At 40.0% G+C, this 25,184-nt stretch overlaps 1 long non-coding RNA gene across 2 annotated transcripts; it reads right to left on the reverse strand.

The window, feature by feature from the left end:
* Positions 1–653: 653 nt before the first annotated feature.
* LOC142099435 (uncharacterized) lies at positions 654–24,764 on the reverse strand. Of its 2 annotated transcripts, none has more exons than XR_012678545.1 (4): positions 24,624–24,764; positions 18,626–18,688; positions 1,233–1,388; positions 654–1,142 (listed from the first exon to the last, which is right to left on the reverse strand). It is a non-coding gene; the product is annotated as an uncharacterized LOC142099435 (long non-coding RNA). The 2 variants fall into 2 exon arrangements; XR_012678546.1 differs by lacking the exon at positions 24,624–24,764 and adding an exon at positions 19,034–19,241.
* Between the last annotated feature and the right edge of the window lie 420 nt (positions 24,765–25,184).

Here is a 25,184-nt window from a genome sequence, read left to right on the forward strand (position 1 = left end):
CACCCAGCAGCCCCACGTCACGTTGAGAGCAATTACATAACATTAATTCTCCCTATCTGCCCTCAAATGAAATTAACCTGTCCACCACCATTCCCCACATAACATTAACCCACACATATCAGTCCCCACTTAACATTAACCTCTCCACACTGTTCCCCACATAACAATAACAACCTACAATAGTCCCCACATAACATTAAGCCCCCCACACATCAGACTTCAAATAAAATTACACCATACACACCAGTTCCCACATAACATTAACCCCCCACACATACCAGTCCCCACATAACATTAACCCCACACACACTAATCCCCAGATAACATTAATCCCCTACACACCAATCACCACATAAAATAAACCATTGATGCATCAATGCTTACATAAAATTAGTCCTACACACACAGCAGCTCCTACATGATATTTGCCCCACACACACACACCAGTCAAAACATAATATTATCCCACACACACACTCACACACCAGTCCCCACATAATATTATCCCACACACACACACCCGGCCCCACAAAATATTAACACACACACACACATACTTGTTTTTATTGCATTGTGAGGACCCATGTCTGAAAGATGGCGTATAGGGACACCCCTTTCCTAATGCCCTGTCGACAGAGCAATCATAAGGGTATGTGTAGGAGCGGTTTGTCACCAGAGTTACCACATGAAGTTTGCACTTTGACTTTGCATAAAGTACTGACACGGACTGCAAGATGAGGAAAGTGTCCTGTATTTTGACTGTCTGTGAACATCCACATTCCCACATACATAAATGAGTAAATAATAACAACGGTAGGGAAAGTTTTGTGTATCCTGGCCGGCTGAGGACATCCGCATGCCTGCTTACACGACACTTAGATATGGAGGCTATAGTCATGTTTAATCACTTTGCATCATTTCAACAAGTTTGATCCCTCTTTAAAGCTGTAATACGGTTCTTTATTTTCTTTATGTAGAATTTCAACCCCGACCAGTACCGATCTTTGAGTATGGATGGTTCAGCCATGAGGCAAGCAAACAGTCTTTCTTTCCGGGCACACGAAATGTTTGTATAAACTCATCAGATGTTTCTCCACAGCCTGGAACTCCCTCCCAGGATTTCCTCCGCACTTCTTTGCAACCTGAAAGGAAGTAGAGTGGTCCATTATGGCTCTGCAAAACACAGAGAAGGCAAAGTTCTTCTGCCTAGCAAAATTATGTGCTTCACCTACTTGTGGAAGCCATGGCTGGGCACTGGTCCCGTGTTGCCAGGTCCATACACCGGCTGTCTTCTGATGTGGAAGTATCGACTAAAGGCTTGGTTACTTGTCCCTCTATCACGGGGAATTGCTCATCATCTGACATGTTGCTCTGTAGCTGGACCAGTTCTGAAAAGAAAGAGACATGTAAATGTCCAAGGTAAAAGTGAAAAGCATATATCAGACACCAGATTTTCCACTTACCGTACGGATCAATGTGTATCTCGTCCAAATTCTTGCCTTTGAATTCGACCATTCTGCCAGTCTCGAGAGCCATTAACAGTTTGCTGATCTTGGCGAGTTGGAGGGTACCTTCTAGGAGGCGGTAATACTGCCGGTGCACCCTGATGTCATGCCCAAGGAATTCTGCCAACTGATTTAGTTCTGTGTCATTTAGGTTAAGGACCTTCGAGAGAATGGCAATGTGCTTTCATAGCTTCGTGGAAGACAGCATGTGGGGATGCTTGGCTCCACACTCTTGGGCAAACAGTCGTATGCAATCGGAGCCTCTGAAGTGTGACAAGGCAGCTGGTCTGGCGAACATGTAGACATTTTGGCTATCCACCCCACATTTTTCACGCTTTTCTGCGAAAAGTCCCATTGCAGCTTGCATGGCTGGTGTCAGCAGGATGGGGACTTTTCTCCCTCATTTTCCTCAGATTTCAATGTGAGTGAAGTACCGGCAGAGCTTCCTCTCAACCTTGGAAAGCGCTAGGGACACATCTTTGTGGAAATCCGAGGTATCTCTTGAGAAGGTAGTCAGCAACCTCTTTGAAACTTCCCCTTCCCTTCTTCGATTGAACAAGATCACCTGTGCCAGAGTGACTTTTGCAAGTAGTGCCTAGTGGTTAACCATAGGCTCGGTGGATAGCCCACTTCGGTAGGCTTGCTGCTTCTTATCGAGGTTCAAGTGCATCTTTTTCACATCTTCCGTGAAAGGTAAGAGCTGAGGCATTTTCTACTTGGACTCCTTAAGAGTTTTCAAGGCAGTCAATGAGATCAACTCGTTCCATCTCGCCTCATATAGCTTCCTGAAATTCTGTGCGTTTTCAACTGCAGCAGTGCAGCTCTCCATTATGACTCTGCACTCCACAATGCTCGCTATTTTTTGCAGGTTGTGCCCGATCTTGAGTGCCAGTGAGGGCAACTTAAATGTTCCTGTTTCCTCGTCATAGCCAGCTACCAGCTTCACAGTGTCTACTACATGCAGAAAGTTCGATGGGGCGGTAAAGTCTTAAAGGGGTAGCTCTTCTGGCCTGTAGCAGTAGCCTACCCATTTCTCTAAGCTTTTGACGGATGTACACGTGTCTGCCAACATCTGATCCGACCCGGTTGAACAGATGCTGTCCCATCTGCATGATGCATCGATCATTTTTGACTGTGAGTAAGACTTCATCCTGGGTCATGTCACTCAAGAGCTTCCAAAAGCCATCACTGATGTCAGGTGGATCAGGCTAAGCAAAGGCGCACAGTGACTGGACTGTTCTTGCCAGGTGTGAGCTTCTTGCCCCTTCGGTTTAGCTTACATCTCTTCATGTGTCGCCACAGGTATTTCCTTGCAAACAAGCCCTGGCAGGCTACACAGTGCATGAAGCCTTAAGCATCCATCTCTTTGTCTGGAAGTTTGCACGGGACCAGCACGCCATTCCCTGCCCTTATTGCCTCAGCATTGTGTGCAAAGTTGCCCTTATTGCGAAAATGTGCCAATTGCATGCACCTTTCTTTTGAGTGCTTGGGGTTTTCAGGGCCCAGGCTACTTCAGTCTCATTGTGGTGAACATGCTCCATGTGCCAGGTAATTTTTTAGAGAGGCTTCTCACAGTACAGGCAGTCCTGCTTTTTGTTATACGCCCTGGAGCCATCACTGTTTCTGTATAGCATTTGGACAGACACCGCATCGTCTCTCCGATGCTCTGTGTTTAAAACACGGCTACCAGAAAGTCGAGAATGGTCATACATAGAACTCATCTCTGGGTACCTGCACTCTGCTGTGCTGGTGGGCAACGGGGCATCACCGTTGGTGTCTGAACCACTCTTCTCTAAAGTGTCAGAGTCATACTCGTCTCCACTGCTCCCTGGGCTATAGTTGGAGCTACGGGTGGGCTCTGTCATGCTTCAGCATCCCCGCTTTACCTTCAGCAGCAGACGGATTCGACTGTGTCTTTATCCGCTTTGTGTACAAAGCGCCGCAGGATGCAGTCACTTCCATTTCCTGCTCCTGCTATACATTAAGACGGAATACTGGCCTATAGCAGTGAGAGAAACACACACTTTGTCCCCTCCCCATCGGACATACGCACACTTTTGTTACGACAAATGTGACTCGTGGGGACATACCAGATTTTTATGCTGAGCATATCAGCAAGGTTCCCTGCATTTATTAGCCTTGAGAAGCTTGGTGGGAACCTCAAATTTTGTCCCCACTCCGTCTCATGTCCCCACAATGTTGTGTTAACAGATCAATGTCCCCACAAGCATATGAATGCAAGTAGACACACACACACCAGTCCCCACATTATATTAAACCCCCCCACACACACACACACACACCAGGCCCCACATAATATTATCCCACACACACACACCAGTCCCCACAAAATATTAACTCCACACACACTCACACCAGTCCCCACATATTGTTATCCCACACATACCAGTCCTCACATAATATTAACCACCCCACCACACACACACACCAGACCCCACCCACACACACACACACACCAGTCCCCACATATTATACCCCACACAGACACACCAGGCTCCACATATTAACTCACACACACACACAGAGCAGTCCCCAAATAATATTAACCTGCCACACACTGAGCAGTCCTCATATAATGTTAACCCCGCCCCCACACACACACATGCGCACACACACACACACATCAGGACCCACATAATATTAACCCCATATACACACACACACATACACACCACATAATATTAACCCCCCACACGCAAGCACACCAGCCCCACATAATATTATCCCACACACACCAAGCCCCACATAATACTAACCCCCCACCACACACCAGTCCTCACATAATATTAACCCACCACACACACACACACACACACACACATACCAGTCCCCACATAATGTTATCCCACACACACCAGTCCCCACATAACATTAACCACTCCACCACACACACACCAGTCCCCAGATATTATACCACACAGACACATCAGGTCCCGCATAATATTAACACCCACCTACACACACCAGTCTCACATAACATTAGGCCTCCTTTACGCCAGTCTCAAAATAACATTTGAACCATGACACAGAGCTTACAATTAAATGGCATTGCAATGCCAGGTTATCCAGTCTCCCTTCAATTATAAAAAAGGGAGAAGGAAAGGCTCCCATTCTTCTAGGGCCTGGGCAGCAGATTGGTTCGCCCATGACTGGATCCTGCCTCTCAGCCCATTAAGTTAATTTTCAATGCTTGTGTTCTACCTTGTGGAAACATGGAGGCATTTATCCAGTATACCTCGGATCTCCACGACATTTGTAGACATAGTATCTGCCATTTTAATGCTAAGATAACATCTATTTTGTTTGCCAAGTATATGCATTATTCTGTTCAGTATTATTGATTTCCTTATTATTTAACTTTATGTCCATGATGTGATTTAGATTGATTTATTTGAAGATCTGAAGTTATTTGTACTCAGCAAGTTTGCTTAGTTTAAGGAGTAGATGATCAGTATAACATACTCATTTTCTTCCTCCCAATGTGCATAGAACCTTTTCTACCCAAGCATCTTTCTCTTGTACCTTTTGTGATAGAAAAACTATCAACCTGCATTTCCATCTATGCAAACTCTAGCAGTGGGACTGAATGATTTTTACATAGTTTGAAAGATACTGCAAAAAGACAGTATTGGTGTAGGGCGGCGGTTCCCAAACTGTGCGCCGCGGCTCCCAGGGGTGCCACGGCGCTGTGACTGGGGTGCCGCGGGCCAGACCTAGAAAAAAGAAAGAAAACAGGAACTTACCAATCCGCCGGGCGCCGGGACCCAGCAGCCTCCTATCTCCCGCAGCTGTCAGTGAAAGCTGCGGGAGAGAGGAGGCTGTTGGGTCCCGGCGCCCGGCAGATTGGTAAGTTCCTGTTTTCTTTCTTCTTTCTGTGGCTGGAGCCTGGCACGGGGAAGAGTGTGAGAGGGATCGTAGCAGAGGAGGGGGACAGAATGATGGCAGAGGAGGGGGACAGAATGATGGCAGAGGAGGGGGACAGAATGATGGCAGAGGAGGGGGACAGAATGAATACAGAGGAGGGGGACAGAATGATGGCAGAGGAGGGGGACAGAATGATGGCAGAGGAGGGAGACAGAATGATGGCAGAGGAGGGGGACAGATGGCAGAGGAGGGGGACAGAATGATGGCAGAGCAGGGGGACAGAATGATGGCAGAGGAGGGGGACAGAATGATGGCAGAGGAGGGGGACAGAATGATGGCAGAGGAGGTGGACAGAAGGCAGGGGAGGGGGACAGAATGATGGCAGAGGAGGGAGACAGAATGATGGCAGAGGAGGGGGACAGATGGCAGAGGAGGGGGACAGAATGATGGCAGAGGAGGGGGACAGAATGATGGCAGAGGAGGGGGACAGAATGATGGCAGAGGAGGGGGCAGAATGATGGCAGAGGAGGGGGGCAGAATGATGGCAGAGGAGGGGGGCAGAATGATGGCAGAGGAGGGGGTTAGAATGATGGCAGAGGAGGGGGGCAGAATGATGGCAGAGGAGGGGGACAGAATGATGGCAGAGGAGGGGGACAGAATGATGGCAGAGGAGGGGGACAGAATGATGGCAGAGGAGGGGGCAGAGGAGGGGGACAGCGTAAGAGAGGAGGGGGACAGCGTGAGAGAGGGCAGAGGAGGGGGACAGCGTGAGAGAAGGCAGAGGGGGCAACGTGAGAGAGGGTAGTGTGCCTGGATGCAGAGGGGGCAGTGTGCCTGGATGCAGAGGGGGCAGTGTGCCTGGATGCAGAGGGGGCAGTGTGCCTGGATGCAGAGGGGGCAGAGTGCCTGGATGCAGAGGGGGCAGAGTGCCTGGATGCAGAGGGGCATTTTTGCATACAACTAAATAAGTATTACAATTTTTTGACCCAACTACTTCTAAAACAGGACTGCTCAGTAATTATTTTGGAGGGGTGTCTTGAAAAAATTTGGAGACTCTAAGGGTGCCGCGAACTGAAAAAGTTTGGGAACCACTGGTGTAGGGTGATTTTTGAAAGTTCAGTAATAGGATGACATATTTTCTAACATAAATATTATCGTATCAGCCGCATATCTCTTCATTATAAAGCTAATCTAGTCACAATGGATTAATTATGAAATTTGCAGTCTGTCTATTACTTAAAGCGGCAATCCCATTAAAAAAAAATCAGGTGTGTTTTTTAATATAGATCACTGTGGTAGGCTATAAAAATACAGTTGGTATTTACCAGATTCCCTTGTCTTTTTCATTAGGTTGCTATTGATGATCTTTAATTACAGGCTACCATGGCAACCACAGTCACATGGCACATGATATAGTGAAAAGAGAGGATTTGGAATGCCCCTCTGCCTACACTGTATGATCCATCGTTCTCCACCTTCTCACATTATATGCTGAGAGCAGTGAGCATGTGTCTCTGAAGTAGATTGACCCTGTTTATCAGCCATTTTTTTTGTCAAACAGGAACTGTCATGAACATAGACAACTTACAGTTATTTATAAAGGTTAATCCATCACATAATTGTGGGGGATAAGGCCTAAATCATAACTGCAGTGTAAATATGGTATATCAAAACTAATCGACTGATAAATTGAGCTACTAAAGTGTAAAATGTGAAGTCAGAGAGTTTGTTGTGTGTGCATTCAGTGGCGCTGCACATCCCAGTGTTAAAAGATAGCAGTGTTACTTGTGGTAACTTCAAAGGCCCCTGCGGTGAACTATATCCTGGCTTAGGATAGAGAGACTTATAGGAACCGCTCAGCATGGTGTCTGGCTCAAGGAGACTATGTGCTGACTTGGCTATATTTTATATAGACAAAATAATTCAGTTTTCAAATATGCCACTTAAAATCAATAAAAGTAGTGATCAACCACATATTCCTCAATAGCATGTTGAAGGGCAGCTCATATGTCAAATTAAGAATTCTGCCACATAGAGAAGCTGAAGAAATGAGTATAAGCTCAACTGATACCATGTACCTAGGCCTGTTTGGTATCTATAGATGGGTAAATTCATAGGGGAACTATTAATAATAAAATTGAGTCTGTGTGTCACTCCACAGAAAAGTTAGGTCACACAGTAGAATTGGGTAGTAAAACAGGCAACGTGCAACTGGTGACTGTAAAAGTGTCACAGACCACAACCCTCCTGGAGGTGGCGAAAGTTGTAAAGGTGTCTTTAAAAAGCTGAGACTAGTTACAACAAATTGTGAGTTTCTTGGGGATCAATCTAATTAAAGGACTGCCCATCTTTCCTGCCTACACCCAGGCATACAGATTATTATACGTAAATTATGGTCTGTACTTTCATCCCATTTGTTTTTATAAGTGCTTGCAATTTTTTATTTGTATGTCAAATCTTTATCCAATTGTTTTTTATTATCTGTAAGCATTGTACTTTTTGTATATTAAATCTATCAATTTAATAGTTCTGTTCTTATTGCTCTAAACAAAGACACTGCTTGTTTAGAAGAGAGAGATTGCTTGGCTGGGGTTAACTCTTTAGAAACCAGAGTGTGATGGGTTAACTGTTTAGCTACCAGAGCACCGAGTGTGCGCAATTGGATAATTGTGTCATAGGTTTGCTACAGGCCTCATACGTAGCTGGTGGCAGTTGGCGGAGAGGTGTGGAAGCGGGTGTTTGTGTTGGGAAAGGGACCAGTAAATCTGTAGCCTTAGACAAAAGGTAAGTGTGAGATTTGGGTTGGAATCCTGTGTGTTCCCTTACAGTAAGCTTCCAAGTCATGAGTGTGCAGGGGACGGTGACAGATAAAGTGGTTCAGGAGCGGTTTCCTGACAAAATAGAGGTGATATATTGTATGACTGTTGGAATATATGATAAGATTATAAATCAGGGATTAGCCAGAGGGGGCTTATCAGCAGAAAATGATTTGTAGGAGGATAGCTAAAAAAATGTGATGCATGCTTAAAGGGTACTTTACTTGCTATTTAAAAAAAACATCTTCTTAGCCAGAATTTTCAAATATACATTTTTATACTAACTGGGGAATAATTGGAACACATTTCTTGGTTGCTTGGTTCATCAGGTAAATGTAGTAAAACGTCTTCTAAAATGTAATTATATTGATGAAAATGTCTATGATATGTTTGTAATACAAATTTGAATAACCATTTGTTGCAGGATAGTCTTACATTTTTATAGCTACTGTAACTTCCACTGCTTATTTAGGTATATTCAAGGTACTTATTTAACCCAACATACACATATATTGATATATACGTATCGAAATTTGTAAAAAGTTTGAGGTCGAATTTAAATTAGGAGCCTCAAAAAAGGCAAATTCCTTTAACATGTCTAGCAAACTATACTAGAGGTTTAGAATGATTTAGTCAAATACAATACATTTTGATAATTGTGCAATTCAGTTTAGATTCCATGGCTTATGACTTTATTATATTGTATATTTTTCATTTCCATACGAATCTCTGAAATGTTCAATATATGTCTGTCTGGGAGAAATTGATGGGCCCCAATGGACAATGCTACCAAAATTATTTTCCCTAATGGTGTTCTTAAAGCTAGTAATTGCAACAAACAGAGAACATTTTAACTCTCTGCTTCAAATAATGTTTATTTGATTCACATGCTTCTAAAGTATTTAGTTGTGCTGTTAAATGGTTTGTTAATCTGTCTCTTGGTTTGGAGGCAAGCCAGATTGTAACTGGATTAACCACTGAATGTCACTAGCCGTGGCCGTGCCCTGAGCCACAGCGGATCATTGTTTACTTTCAGGCAGTGTCCCATCCGTTACCTTTTGACTGGGACATCATTTCCACTTCTTCACCAGGGTAACGGCCAGGACATTCTGTGTGTCTGCGTCGCGTCCCGGCATGAGGGCAGCTGGGTGCATGCGTATATATGTATGAAATTAATTATTGTTAAATATTTGCCTCCTGTGGCTAATTACCTCCCTGGCGCCGTGGTCTCTGATTGGTGCATTTCTGCATTTAAGGCAGGGAGGGCTTAGCCTCCCTGCTAACTATAGTGTTGAGACTCTCAGTTGCTGACCTGCTCTCTATCCTGTGCTGATTGATTCCTGTTTTGACCCCTGGCTTGTTTCTGGACTCTGCTTGTGCTCTAATTGCCCTTGGCTTTGTTATTTGGATATTCCTGCTCGCTGCCAGCCCTGACCCTTTGGCCTGTTCCTGATTATTCTGCATGCTATGGACCACTGACCCCAGACTGCTCCTGACCACCCGTTCCTGTCTTGGCTATCGCCTCCTATCTACCTGCTGCAGTATTGTATATAAGCTTCCACTATGGTAAGAGTTAAGACTTGGGGGCATCCAAGTACTTGTGAGCGCAACAAACTGTTCGGGAAAGGCGGTTGCTATCGGCGAAGATCTCTGTCACCTGTTCTGGAAGCTTTTGTCAATAGCCGTTAGCCATAATACTGAAATGTGTTTTGTGTGAAATAATGTGTCATATGGTGTCACGGCAAGACCCACCTGGGCATGCGTGATATGTAGACATAAAATGGTTAATCAAACAAATCTACAACTCTATCTTATACTTAATATCACCACTGCCACCACTAAGTTTCAGTTCAAGAGCTGACAATATTTGAAGGTCTTCAGATACTCCTCGACTAATCACAGAATGGTACCATATCGTGATTTAATCAGACAAACCCCTGCATAAAGGTAGTGATATTAAAACCAAGCCTATTTGAATTCTTTAATAACATCCTGTTTTTGTGTTCTTAAATGGGATAAAACATTTTGTTTACAAAAAAATCACAATGCTTATTGAAAACAAATGGTGATAATAAATTGACATACAGAAATATCAATGCAAAACAGTTTGTGAAACAGAAATCAAACACTCACATATTATTTTGCGCATTATGCCAGCTGGAAACTTACAAAGTAACAATTCCTCAGCAAAACACTGAACCCAAAAAACAACAATTGTTAAAAACATTTCAGCACTTTTTAAACTTTGTTCTTTCTTTCCCAAACCCCCTCCTGTGTGACATTATGGCAATAGGTATGCTAGTATGCACCCTTTTTATTACCCTCTGCTCAAAAGCAATTGTAGTAAAGTGGTCTAGAAATAGTATAACATTTTTCTGGAACATAGCAGATATATAGCATTGAATCCACTAAACATTGCATGATTTTCTGTACATATGCATATGAAACATGATTATATTATATTGATTCCTTGGGGATATATGTTATCATTAGGTTCCCTATTGGACCAGTATACATTGCTGACGCATTTGATGTAGCTAGTTCCACTAGTTACAAATTGATAAAGAGGTCTTCTCAAACATGGATTATGGAAAGTATTGCTTTCATATATTATGTTTGCTATAAAGAATATACAACTAACTCAGAGTGACTTTAAAATTGGTCCTTTCTCGCAGAAGGAATGTCAACCAATCTTATCTTTTTGGATCTGTGATCTCTTTACAGGGCAATAAACCAATGATTGCCATCTGTAACACTAGGCATCTTGGAATTAAAAATCAATGTAATGAAAAATACATTAGACCCAGTGATTTGCTGAAAGCCATATTACCTACAGCAACTTCAGATTTTAGGATGGATCATGACCTCATTAATGATTTTGCTATAGATTGCAAGCTTGCGAGCAGGGACTTCTCACCTCTTTGTCTGTTTTACCCAGTTTATTCATTACTGTATTTGTCCCAAATTGTAAAGCTCTACGGAATTTGCTGGTACTATATAAATAAATTATGATGAAGTTATATATCCTGATTAGGCTATATTTATGTCAGGGGCCTTTATTTCAGACTTGGAAAAAAATCATTTATAGATCATTGAGATATTTACTGGATTCACATTCATTTTTAATAGCTTGCTGCACTTTGCGTCTATACTGTGGCAGTCATCCATTTCTGATCCATTCCAAGATTCCTCTGGGAGCACATCACAAGTTGAGTTCATATTTTCAACATCATCATCACCAGCAGCAGTTAATTGACATCAGCAGGCTCCAGATTTAAAAGGCCAGCTCAATGTACACTGACGAGCACCAGATATCTTGAACTTTGGCGCTTTTCTTTGTTTTTTGTTTTGCTATTACCTTTGCCGACCCAGCATTGATTAGGCAAGAATGGGCGGCCATTAGTCAGTATGTGGCCCACAAGTTGATTGACAGCATGCCAGGGCGAATTGCAGAGGTTTTCAAAAAGAAGGGTCAACGCTGAAAATATTGACTCTTTGCATAAACTTAATGTAGTTGTCAATAAAAGCCTTTGACACTTATGAAATGCTTGTAATTTTACTTCAGTATACCATAGCAACATCTGACAAAAAGGTCTTAAAACACTGAAGCGGAAAACTTTGTGAAAACCATTATTTGTGTCATTCTCAAAACTTTTGGACATGACTGTATATCTATGCCATAGATACTGGATGCTGAAATTACAATTTAAATTTACAAGTTCATGCGGTGGAGGAAAATTAAAGAGACATACTCTAAAGAGTTCTGACTATTAATTGTAGAGCCAGGTGATTTTGGTTCTAGCATCAGACAAACAGAAATGGGACACAGAGGAGAAGGAGCTGCCTTACAAAGGAAAGTTTAGTCTAAGGAACTAAGAACTGTGGATCCATGAGTCATCTAAGTAGTAAAATCCGATACATTGCATTTTTTTACTGCTGGAACTGTGTGGTGCTTTGGTATTTGAATGTAGGAAGGGAATACAACAGAGTATTTCTGATCAGCTGTTTATTTAGCTGCTCTGGACTGCATACTCTCTCATTTGGAATTAATAATTTTAGTCCCTGCAATTTGTACTACTATTATGGAGATATAAGGATCTGAATCGAATACGACCCTGGGATAAGTAAAGTATTACATTACCATCTGAATATCTTTGGTGGCATAGAATCTCCCTCTTTAATTACATATACACAGAAAGTAGCAGATCTCCATCACGCATTTTAATGTAGTCTCTTATTGGAAAAGTCTATGGTTTATTCCCACGATTGTTACAAGTCCAAGAACTGTTATTATCTTACATAAACTCTTGGATATCTGTGATATATTTATTATTTGATTTGTTTGATTTAAATCAACTTATTTCTTTGTGGGTTTATATATTTTTACATGAGTTTTACCATGCTTTATAAGTAATTAAGCCATTCTGAGGTTTTGCACAGAGATGATTTTTAAAAATATCATTGATCTTGGGAATATTCAATATATTTATACATTATAAATCTGTTATTGTCACTGCTTTCATTTATTTTATTTTTTGTTTTTAATTAATAGAATAATTTCTATAGAAGGTACACCTCTCAGTGATAATTAACATTGTGTTCATAGTGACAGTGTTGTTTTCAAGTATTTTAATTTAGTATTGATGTTTATTGTTTGATTTTAGTACCTTAATTGCCACTAGAGTTTGCGCTTTCTACTTTTTCCAATTTTTGTTCAATATAGGTATTTCCAGGTCCCAGTGAGAGAGCTGCAGTCTGGTGACTTTTTAGGGTACTTTTCATTGTTTTTTATTATTATTATTATTATTATTATTATTATTATTATTATTGTTCTATATTTTGTTGACTGATATACATAAAAAAAAATTGCTACAAATTTTAGCACCATTTAGGTTACATTTTTGTAGCTGTATACTTGTGAACCTGATCTTTAGCATGCCCTATGCCATATCTGTGCCTCATTATATACCTACAGGTTTGTCCAAGGTCACCTCCTCCCTAGAACAGTTGGTCATCAATTTAGATCTTCCAGCCTGTAATGGGTTTACTAAGCCAATGTTCAATCCAATTTGAGATGCAGCCTCCGATAACATGACCATAAATCCCATCCCACAAGCTCGCTGCCTAGGTGTAATTCTTGACTCACACCTATCCTTTGTTCCTCACATTGACTCTATATCTAAATTATGTTACATACATCTAAAAAACATTTTCAGAATTTGCACATATCTCACGCAAGACACTGCAAAAATTTTAATTCCTGCACTTATCTCCCGCATTGACTATTGCAATTCCCTCCTGGTCTTCCCCAAAACAGACTCAAACCCCTACATTCTAATTTGCATGCTGCAGCAAGATTGATTTTCCTTGCAAATCGTTATTCCTCTGTTGAATCACTCTGTTTGTCTCTACACTGGTTGACTGTTTTCTACCGAATCCAATATAAAATACTTTTACTAACCTACAAGGCCATCAACAAAGCTGCAACAACATACATCTCCTCTCTTGTCTCAAAATATCTCCCAACTCGGCAACTCCGTTCTACACAAGATCTGCGTCTCTCATCCACCCTCATTACATCCTCCCATTTCCGGGTACAGGACTTTTTTCAGGCTGCACCCACTCTATGGAATTCTCTCCCTCGCACAGTAAGACTCTCTTCTGGTCTACAAACTTTCAAGCATTCTCTGAAAACCTACCTCTTCAGACAAGCTTATAATATTCCTCGGCCACCCTCTTACCCTCGCTACTTTTAGCCTGTTACACAGTTTCACGTGGGACGGCTGCCCCCTGACCAACATTGTTGTGTGACAGGTTCATTTAGCTTATGAGTCACTTTTACCTTTGCAGTCTGGCTGGGCCAAAATGCAAAATGTAGACTTAACCTCATGTGTCAATCTCCCATTGTCCCATAGATTGTAAGCTTGCGAGCAGGGCTTTCTCACCTCTTTGTCTGTTTTACCCAGTTTGTTTATTAGTTTATTATGTTTGTCCCCAATTGTAAAGCGCTACGGAATATGTTGGCGCTATATAAATAAATGATGATGATGATGATGATGATGAAACATAAATATATAAATTTTCCGTCTCAAAAGAGGAGTACCTGTGAAGTCACTGTGTGCCGGTAATTTAGGGTTTAACTATGCTGATATCTCCTTTAACAAATCTGCTTAATGTCTGTGTTCTTTCACCTAGCTGGGTTGTTTATATTTCAGAGAGATCTAGAATCCAGCTACAGAATACAGATAAGACCAGTGTGTCGCCTAGGTTTATGGCCCACCTCCACAGATGCAATAAGTTTTATAGTCCCATTGTAGTCAACAGCAGGATACTAGCTGTGAAGTGCTGTATGTTTTATGTAGACACTAACATACATCAAAGCAATACTTTTCTTAATCCATGTTTGAGAAGGTTGCTGTAAATATTCCTAAACAGGAGGACGAGTTATATCAAATATGTCAACTATAACTATCAGCCTGCTATGGAACATTGGGAAAAAATATATCTTCATCTTTATATTTCATCATGAAATTACATATGTATCTGTACTGAAAATCATATTCTATTGAATGGAATTATTATTATATATCTATGATTTTCCAAACAAAAAATATTCTGTAAATAGAATTATATCTATTCATATCTGATATATGTGTTTGACAACATATATAAAATGGTCATAAAAAACAATTTGCATACAAATAAACCTTCTTTTATTGACCTCACAGTGAAGAAGTTTAAAAACCATGGAATTAAGGCTAGAAATTATTATTTCTTGGGGGTCTATCTGCTATTGAAGATCTGTCCACTATGTTTCAGCCTCCCTGGCACAGTAACATAAAAATACACAAGTTTTTAATCGGTTTTATTCTGTTTCATTTTAAGAAACTTATTTGCAATTGTATTTCTCTATGTCCTTGTGTTATCTTTTTTAATATACATTGAGCTTTGTGACTTTCTTCATGATATGAAACATATATAATATATATAATATCATATTAAACATCATATAATAACGTTATGTCTTAAAGAAGTAATGTGCCAAGTTAACTTTTTTGTTATAGATGCTACATCTAAGGCAGATAACTACTTGGTTTATAGTAACTCTGATAAATTTAGTTGAGAGTGCATTTTCTGAAAGGTAAAAGAGTAACTTAACAAAGGGTCATGTTTGGAACCAAATCTTAGTGGTGACAGAACTGGGAAGAAAATAGAAAGTGTGAGATATAGATTTGGGGGGGAGTTTATTAAGTTTTAGACAGACTAGGTGGTTACTTTTGATTAACACTTTACACTGACATATCACGCAGGCTCAGGTGAGTCTTGTTGTGACAATAGCCTTAACCCCTGATTTAATAACTCTTTTATTGCATCTGTTGAGTTTACAAGGTGTATTTAATCTCATCCGTATTAAGGAGAAATAGGTTAAGAATACTTTCAACATTTGTGATGGTCTCTATAAACATTTTGCCCTGATATTCGAGTAAAGCAATTCCCTGAATAGTCTTTCAGCATTTTGTAAATCAAATAATCAGAGATTTACTGTACAAGATGTTTGTCATTTATTTACACAACATTCTGATTACAGAATCTCCACTCCACTCAGATTCAGCTCTAACTGATCCTAATGTTCAATACTTCTATTTAAGATGGCTTCTGGCAAGATAATGCTGCCAAATTATTGAGCTTTTGCTCCTAATCCAGCATTCTTGTGTACCTATACTTCTGTGCTCCTGACCTTGTCTTCTTTGGCCTTTGATTCCTGTTTCCAATTCAGATATTGACCTTGATCTGTTTCCTGCCTTTGCTTCTGGCTTATCAGCCATTGGAATTCTTCCCTGCATGTAAGTTTCCTGTAAAGCCAGTACTCCCCTGACACTGAGTATCCTCAGCATTAATATGTAAATATGTACAAGATATGGAGACAATCGAGTACCAGTAAGCACAGCTAGTTTTAAGAGAAAGAGGGTTGCTAAAGGTGAAAATCAAAATAGCCTGATTACCTGTATTTATTTAAGGCTATTTCGAGTCCTGGATTGACAGCATTAGCTTAACTACATCCTTACTTACAATATTGATCAGAATCCAAAAGTATGAATACTTGATGTACTCTTTCTATCTTTTAATCCGTTACAGCAAGAGCATTCATTATAATTCTCATATGTTTTAGATCATCTTGCATTCTAGTCACAATCTGTAAAAAAATTAATGGGTAAACCTTTGTAGGGTTCGTAGCTCCAAGTTAATAGGCCATCCAAATTTTGATTGCCTGAACATACTAGTGGCTCAGTTTAAAGAAAGATATTTTCTCAGCTTGAAAATTGAGTACCCAGAATAAGAATCTTTGTCATTCTTCTGCTGGCTGTCTCCTTCCCAGTAACCCATGTGCTCACATGGGTTACTGGGAAGGAGACAGTAACCTTTTAGCTATTTGGGTCATAGTATACTAATTCTCTAAATGCCATATTTCCTTCTTCTTAATGTAATAACATCTGCCTCTCATATTGCAAGACTGTTTATTAAAGAGTTCTTGCAACTTTATGGCCTGTATTTTCATATTGTCTAAGATCAAGTAGTATAGTTTATTTCCAGGCTTTATATAAACAGGTTCTATGCGCTAGATAATGTAAAATATCAAAGTTTTATTACAACAATGGTATGTAACACGTTCCGTATTGCAACACTGGTATATAACACGTTCCGGCCGGAACATAAAATAAATAGCATGAAAGTGGAAATGTAAATAATTCCGAAAGGCAAATTATTTTTATAAAAAATAGTTATGGTTTATTTTTATTTTGTTTATAAAATATAGTTATGTTTTTTTCACATATGTTTTTAAATGAAGCAATTCGGGTGAGGGGAACAGTTAACTTAAAAATGTCAATTGAATAAAATGAATAAATCTCACATACAGGCTAAAGGTGACCAGATACACATCTGAAGCATGACCTAAAGCAGAGTCCAATTTATAGTGACCACAGATCTCTGGACCTGAAAGTAAAGCGACAGATCCCCTTTCAATTTGGCATCACACAAGGTTCACCAAATTTGATGAGATCTAGTACTTTGTCTCTCAGGTCAAGTAAATGGATCACTGCTGGTTTCATTGCGACCTGTTGGAAGATGACTGCACACCGGTCAACTTTGAGATTAATTTTGTGCCATGCCTGATAACGTATTTTAATAGAACCATCATGTGAATTTGCAAGTTTGTATAGCCACGTTTGCTGCAATATCAGGCCGATTGCCCAATTGGCTGCAAAATTGCAGGTTGTGTGGACAGCTTTAACCACATGCTAAAATGACATTTAAGCAAATCACTTCCTGAAATACACATGCAAAAGAGAAAAATGTAACCACCTCCCACAGGTTAAATTTAGTGACAAGACCTCCCATCTTTCACATGGAACAAAAATATGAGCAACACATATGATTTCTCCTTTTCCACATGAAAAACAAAATACATAGTCCATCCTTTTCTAACATATAAATCAGAAACACAAGAAACATTGTTTCAACCTATGCTTAACACAGATAACGCATGATGATCAGTAGTACTGAAGCTTAGTTTTTACTGGAGATCCTGGTATGAATCTGTTGTCAGCAGCTTATGTTCTTAGTCTAATCACTGTAACATGAGTAAGTACAGTGTCCACCCTTCCCCCTCACACACAGAAGCATTACTTACACATGCCACATGAAAGGAGCTAACCCTCCCCCTTACACAGATATATATCAGTGTCTGAACTTCCACCCAGAGAAACATGAACACAGAGTGTATCCCTCCTCCAACGGCCAAACTGGAATCATGAGTAATGCATACTCACAATGTTTGTCAGAATAAAAATACTTTAACTCAACTGTAATAACTTCTCAAAACAAAAACAATTTAACTTAGCTGTACTAACTTCATATTATAGTCTAGCCATATTAAATGATCAAAGCACTAACTTCTCCTTTGCATCCACCAGTTAACATAACTCACATAAAATTAATCATATTTACAAGGCAGTCATTATCTTACTGTTTCAGTGACATAGACTACATTTTAACCACTAATGCATCTCGGAAATGAGGATCCACAGATTTGTCCACCTTTTGTGCATGATTGTTTGCAGGCTTAATTCCCACATATGACTCCATAAGTAAACTAGAAAATTGCTGTTGTGTTGAATGAGATCGCTGAACATAGAAACACATAGCAGTAATAATATTTCAGGCATTCAGTTCATCAGTTTGATGCTTGTGTTAATTGTCTAAGTTGCTATACCTCCCAACATTTCTGCCTGAAACGCCCACTTGAAAAGGTGGTGGTTTATGATCAATTACGTAAACAAACCTTTACATCCCTTAACCAAACCATTATAAACATTGACAAAAAAAGTAGTATACACAAAAATGGCACACTTTAATTACCTTTAGATATACAGCCATGTTAGCTCTCCTGTAGATTAGCACAATTTTAGGAAGAGAAAAACGCTTTGGGTTTCAAACAGAAAACAATTCAAATAAATCACTGGTAAAATAAAACTAGTAAAACATCTATTATTTCCTATGCATGTTTTGCCCACACAGGCGACAATGTAGTACATGTACGTTAATAACTATGAGAAAATTAAGGACACATCAATTTCTCTATGTCTTCCATAGTGTATTACCAGTCAGTGTATTACTCTTTGTAACAAAGGTGAGAAAGAAATAATAGACAATAAAGAAATAGGGAGCTAAGAAATGTAACCTTAGTAGAGATCCATAAAAATAATGCAAAACTAGAACATTTATCATATATACAATAAAATGCATAATTTGTTTTTCTTCTCAAACCTGGTGTGGTTCAGGTTTTACTACATGATAATATAACAATTTAAGCTAACCAACTAAACTAGAATTGAGCTTCACATACAGATAAATTATTCACATAAGCAAGGACAGAGTCCACCCTTCCCCCTCACACAGAAGATTATATAAACATGTCACAGGAAAGGAGCTAACCCTCCCCACTCTGAGAAGAAACATGAGCACAGCCACAGCTTATCCCTCCCCAAACCGTTGAAAAACACAAGCAAGCACAAAGCGCATAGAAACATGAGCAACAAACAGATCCTATCGCTTCCTGACTCACCCATCAGAAAGGCTAAAATAATAGAATGCCACTCCCCCACTGCCTAAATTGTGATAAACAGAGATCTTACTGCCTGCTTCAGGCAGACGGCTTATCCCTTGCACCACACTTGGGCATTACACACTGTCCTGTGACACCGAAATGAGAAACATGTGTAGTGTGCCCCACCCTCACATTAAAGATAATATACATTAAAGTAAAACCTGTCCTTCTCCATGGTAAAGGACATCACTGAGACAAACAGTTTATTGCATCATAACATAGCAAAAGAAACATGTACATATGAAGTCCATGTCTTCATAGATATATAAAAGATATTGGACTCAGCTCAGAAGCTCTGCATATAAATAAATAGTACTCAAAAAAGAGGGTTTCAAATTAGAATTTATAATTTCACCAATTGTAAACAAAATACGTATCACCAAACACTAGCGCTGAAGTTAATATAACATACATTGAATTATATAAGCATTGCTAACTGCAGAAAGTCAACAAGGAACATGAAGAAAGGGATTGTGAATTTTGTTCATTAGTCTTCAGATGTAAAAAAGTCTCAAAGTCAGAACCTACATGTTTTTAGTGGCATCCCAGATGTTGCTTGAATTTGATACCAGAGGTAAATGTATTAAAGTGCAGATTTTGTAAGTCGCCGATATTTGGTGACTTTGCACGGGAAATTTAAAATGGCAATGGTTTTAAAGGCAAAATTTGCCTTTAAAGTCATTGCCATTTTAAACTTCCCCTGCAAAGTTGCAGAATATCATCAACTTACAAAATCCGCACTTTAATACATTTACCCCCGATATCAAATTCAATACATTTACCCCCAGAACTGTTATCAATAATACAAATGATCATGGAAATGAGGTATTGTTGTCTATAGTGCTAATTTAGGTAATTTCTACAGAATTTACCATTCTCCAGTCACTGAATTTTTAAGCTTTCTTCTTGTTCTGTGGTCATTGTAGTTGGCTCTTGCAAATTGACTAATTTGATAGTGATCTTATTTCTCAGGTTAAGTAGCAGGATTTATGTGTATGTGGAGAGCTTTAGAGTCATTTATTTTGAAAGGAAAATGTGTATTAGGGATCTCTCCCTATTGAAACGCTGAACATTAAAAAAAGATTGGTGGTGGGAGTATGGAATATATCCTACCCCTCAAGCTCAATGCCTAGGTGTCATCATTGACTCAAAACTGTACTTAGTTCCCAAATCCAATCCGTCTCCAAATTCTTAAATGCATTTAAGAAAAATCTCTAAAATGTGCATATATCTCACACAACATACTGCAAAAAAATGTAATTCATAAACATACAATCTTTTGCATTGTGCATTGACTATTAGAATTCCAGTTTTACTTATCTTGACCTAACCCGACTTTCACAATCTATTTTAAATACAGAAGTTAGACTCATTTTCCTTGTCAAACTTTTCACTGCTGTTCCTCTCTGCCAGGCCCCACACTGATTGACTGTACTTTACCAAATCCATTATAAAATACTTCTACATATACCCCATTCATACTGCACCAAAATCCTGGGTTTTTCCCGGGTCGAGCTCAAACGACCCGGGTCTTGGTGCAGTATGAATGGTACAAGTCAAAAATCCCGGGTCTAAAAACCCGGGTCTTTAACCCGGGATTTATCGAGGGGTAATTCCCGGGTCGGACCCAGGTTGCCTGCACTATGAATGGAAAAACCCGGGTTTTTCAACCCGGGTTGCACAGAAAGCAAGATGATTGGCTGTCTGCCTGTCAGTGAATCATGAAGAACTGTGGGGCAATGGTGAGGGGTATGTTTTATAGTACAGATCTGTGTGCAGCATATCTCACAGTGATTCTACTGTGCTGTGTACATACATTTTTTGGAACTGAAGGTGACCTCTCAGTTTTCTTTATTCTTTATTAAAAGGGGAAAGAGTAAAATGTAGTAATTGGGTTTGGATAGTGAGGAAATTAAGAACATCAACCAGAATAGAGCTACAAGTACACTAAATTTGGAATATAAGTAGTATATAAAGGTCATCAACAATTAAAGGTCATTTAGCCAGTCCCTGCAGCTGTATAATGCTCATTCTTCAGCCACAGAGGGGTCACAAAGAAGAAAGCTCAATGTACATGTCAAGTTGCTGCCTCGTTTTATTACCATAGAGTAAAATTAAATTCTAAGCACCAATAGTTATTATCCCTGCACCTTTAAATCACAATATCTTGGTACACACCTTCTTACCATACCTTTTTGTAAATATTGTGCAGGAATCCAAATGATAAGTTCAGTCGCTGAGTGATGAAGAAAGGTACTTAGATCCCAAATACTATACACATTATTATATTGATTGCGTGAATCATCACATCCCCAGATTATGAGACATATAAATGCTGTGTTCCAGCATTAACCAGTCACCTTTCAATGACATCACCATTTTTCAGCCAATGAAAACTGCTCTGTTGATGACTCCCACAAATTGCCAGGGCACAGACTTGTGCAGTATGAATGGGGTCAACCCGGGAAATTCCCGGGTCCAAGGTGCAGTATGAATGGTGTTTCTGAGCTGGGACGCTCCGAGACCCTGCAAAAACCCGGCTTCAAAAACCCGGGATATTGCAGGGGCGGCAGTATGAAAGTGGTATAACATATAAAGCCATTAACAAAACTACACCAGCATACTTCTCTTCACTGTCTCAAAATATTCCCCAGCTCAATCAAGAGTTGTGCCTCTCATCCTCAGTCATCTCTTTTATCCATCACTGGTTACAGGACTTTTTCCAGGCTGCACCCCCTCTGGGGAATTCCCACCTTCATACAACACTTTCCTGCTGCTTCCAAACTTTCAGGTATTCCAGGAATACGTAACAAATTCCACACCTCCACAAAGATCATGCAAAACCCACATTTATTCTCATTCTATACTTATTCAGCCTTCTGGCCCCCAAACCAACATTGCCAACTGGATGATATATCCCTATGTACTCCTATGTTCCACCAGATAGTATGCTTGCATATGGAAGGAAGAACTCCAGTTATTGTTTTGCTTGTTTTTGTTTGAGGATTACTCCTCTCCCTCCAAAAGTCCATTCTTTAAGACCTTTGATTTAAGAACTCTTTCATTGGATCTAAGGAATTTACAAGGTGCAAGGAATAGAGTAGGAGACCGCTTTCAACACTATAAACTTTTTTGCAATGCCATTTGGGTTACGCTATGTCTGTGCAGTCTTTCAACATTTTATTAATTACATTTTCAGAGATTTGCTGTACAATTGGTTGCCATTTATTTATACCACATTCTGATTACAGAATCTGCTCTCAACCCAGAGTCATCTATGCCTGATCTTATTTAAGATGATACCGTCAAATTATTGGAAAATTACGCCTAATACAGATTCCTGTTTATCTCAACTTCTGTGTTCTGTGCTCCTGACTTTGATTCCTGTTTCCACTTTGTATTTTGACCATGGTGTGTTTCCTGACTGGTTCTGTTTGCCCGTTGATTCTGGGTATCCCCTGCTGCTATCCAGTGCTCCAGCCATTGGGATTCTCCCACACACATAAGGTTCTTGCAAAGCTAATACTCCCCTGACACTTAGTATCATCAGCATAAATAAGTAAATAAATCTAATGTGTGCACAAGTTATGGGGTCAACCAAATACCAGTAAGCACAGCCAGCGTTAAGAAAATGATTTATCTCAGGATATTTTGGGTCCTAGTGTGACAGCATTACTCATTTTCCAATTTTACTGACTTATTGACTTGAACTACAAAATGTGAAAAATACATGCGCTATCTCAATCATTTAGAGCAGTGATGGGCAAACTTTTTCAGGAGCGGGCCAAATAAAAAAGAAAAACTTTAGGCGGGCCAATATAATTTATTAAAAAACTCAAATATCGAAATATATAATACAATTTTTTTGAATGGGACGGGAGGGTGTTATATAGCAGTGTTACCTCTATAAGTGCAGCGATCATACAGACACAGCACTTATTTCAGCAGATTGTTGCAGATCCGTCTTTCTGGTGAGCCACTAACTAACAACACAGCAGCCAATCGAAATCCGCCTTAGTATATGGCCCAGCCCATCCCTTCTCACATGACTTTCAGCCATTAAGCGGTGGGCAGGTATTTGAGTGATTGACATACGAAGTGTCCTTTTAGGAAGGAGGATGAAGTGTAATGGAGGAAATAGCTGGGAAGGCATAAAAATGAAGGTTCTGACACACAGGGTTGGCCCTAATAATTTTATGCATATTTTAATGAAATTTTTTAAAATATTGGCGGGCCGGATACAACTTCGAAGTGGGCCGGATCTGGCCCGCGGGCCGTAGTTTGCCCATCACTGATTTAGAGCATTAGTACCCATGATATAGAACCTTCTGGCTCCTACTTGTAAAATACCTCCTGAGAGAACCTTTGTAGGTTACACCCAAAAATCTTATCCTTTTTTGTAAGTTAACAAACCATCCTAATATTCTAAAATCAATGTAATTGTTTGCCAGAACATATTAGTGAACCATTTAAAAAAGAAATATGGAGGAATTGTCTCAATTTGCCTATTGAGTGTCCAGAAAAAGAATCCTCACCATGTCCCTGTTGGCCAAATCCTTCCCCGTAAGCCATGGGCTCATATCCTTGTTATCGTCTTCTAATGATTGTACTTTTATTTGGGTGTTCGGGTATTAGTAGACCAATTCACTAAAGTGTCCCATTTCCTTCCTCTTTAGGCCATACCATTTACAAGAATTATTTCAACTTCATGGCCTGCCTTTTCATATTGTCTCAGATTAAGGAGTACAGTTTATTTCAAGGTTTTGGAAAGTCAGTAAAGAGCTTAGAACTGGGCAACTTTTTTTAACAATTGAAATTGCCTGAAGAAAGACCTTGGATTAAAGCATCTGATGTACACACCACTCTTCTGGTCCAAATTTTTCATCTACATGAATCGCCACCTCTCTCTTCCTGTGAGAGTGGACATCAGATTCGGTGCCTGCGCAGCAGGTATTCGGATCTTTGAGGCAAGTCTTGCCATTTTTAGTGTTATTATTCATTTCCACAACTGTTAATACTGAGTGGTGGTACAACACTGCTCACAGTCTGTGACAAACTCAGGCTTTGGATGTAAGCATATATCATTAGTTAGTTATGCCTAACCCTGCCTTTCTCCATTTCTCTTCTCTCTCTCTAACTTACCTTTCTCTACCTCATCCCCTCTTTCTTACTCCCTGCTCCTCTCCCCTCAGTGTTCTCATCCCTCACCCCCTCTTGCCACTCTTTGTCTCCTGTCAGTCTTCCCCTCACCTTTAGATTGTAAGCTCCCTTGAGCAGGGTCCTCTTTCCTCGTGTCCTCCTCTTCTTGTTTTCCTTTGCCCTTAGCCCTCCGCCTCTTTTCTCCATTTTGTCACTTGACTCATGTCCCCACCTTTCCTCTTCTCTCGTGCCTCCTCTTCTCCATCTCTGCCCTGATCCTGTAAGTGTTATCCACTCTACTGGGCACAGGGCACAGGCACATCCCTTTATTCACTCCCCACCTCTCTTCTTCCCTTCCTATCTGTACATTGGAATTCACTTTTACCTCTTTGCCCTATGCACTTCTCTCTGCTAAATTGTTACTTGTTTATACATATTGCTCTTTGTCTATGTTTATTACTCTTTGCTTTTATTGCACTTTGATTTGTACTACCTTGTATGCTATGTATTGTATGCCATATATTTTTACCCTGTTCTGTTATCACAAGCTCTATGTACGGCACTGTGGACCGTTTGTGGCACCTCATAGATAAAACTAATAATAATAACAATAATGATACAAGTGGGTTAGTGAAAGTGCTACAAGTGAAAATAGAGATATCAAGCATAATG

Source organism: Mixophyes fleayi, chromosome 8, assembly GCF_038048845.1.
Source record: "Mixophyes fleayi isolate aMixFle1 chromosome 8, aMixFle1.hap1, whole genome shotgun sequence".
Classification (NCBI taxonomy): Eukaryota; Metazoa; Chordata; class Amphibia; order Anura; family Limnodynastidae; genus Mixophyes; species Mixophyes fleayi.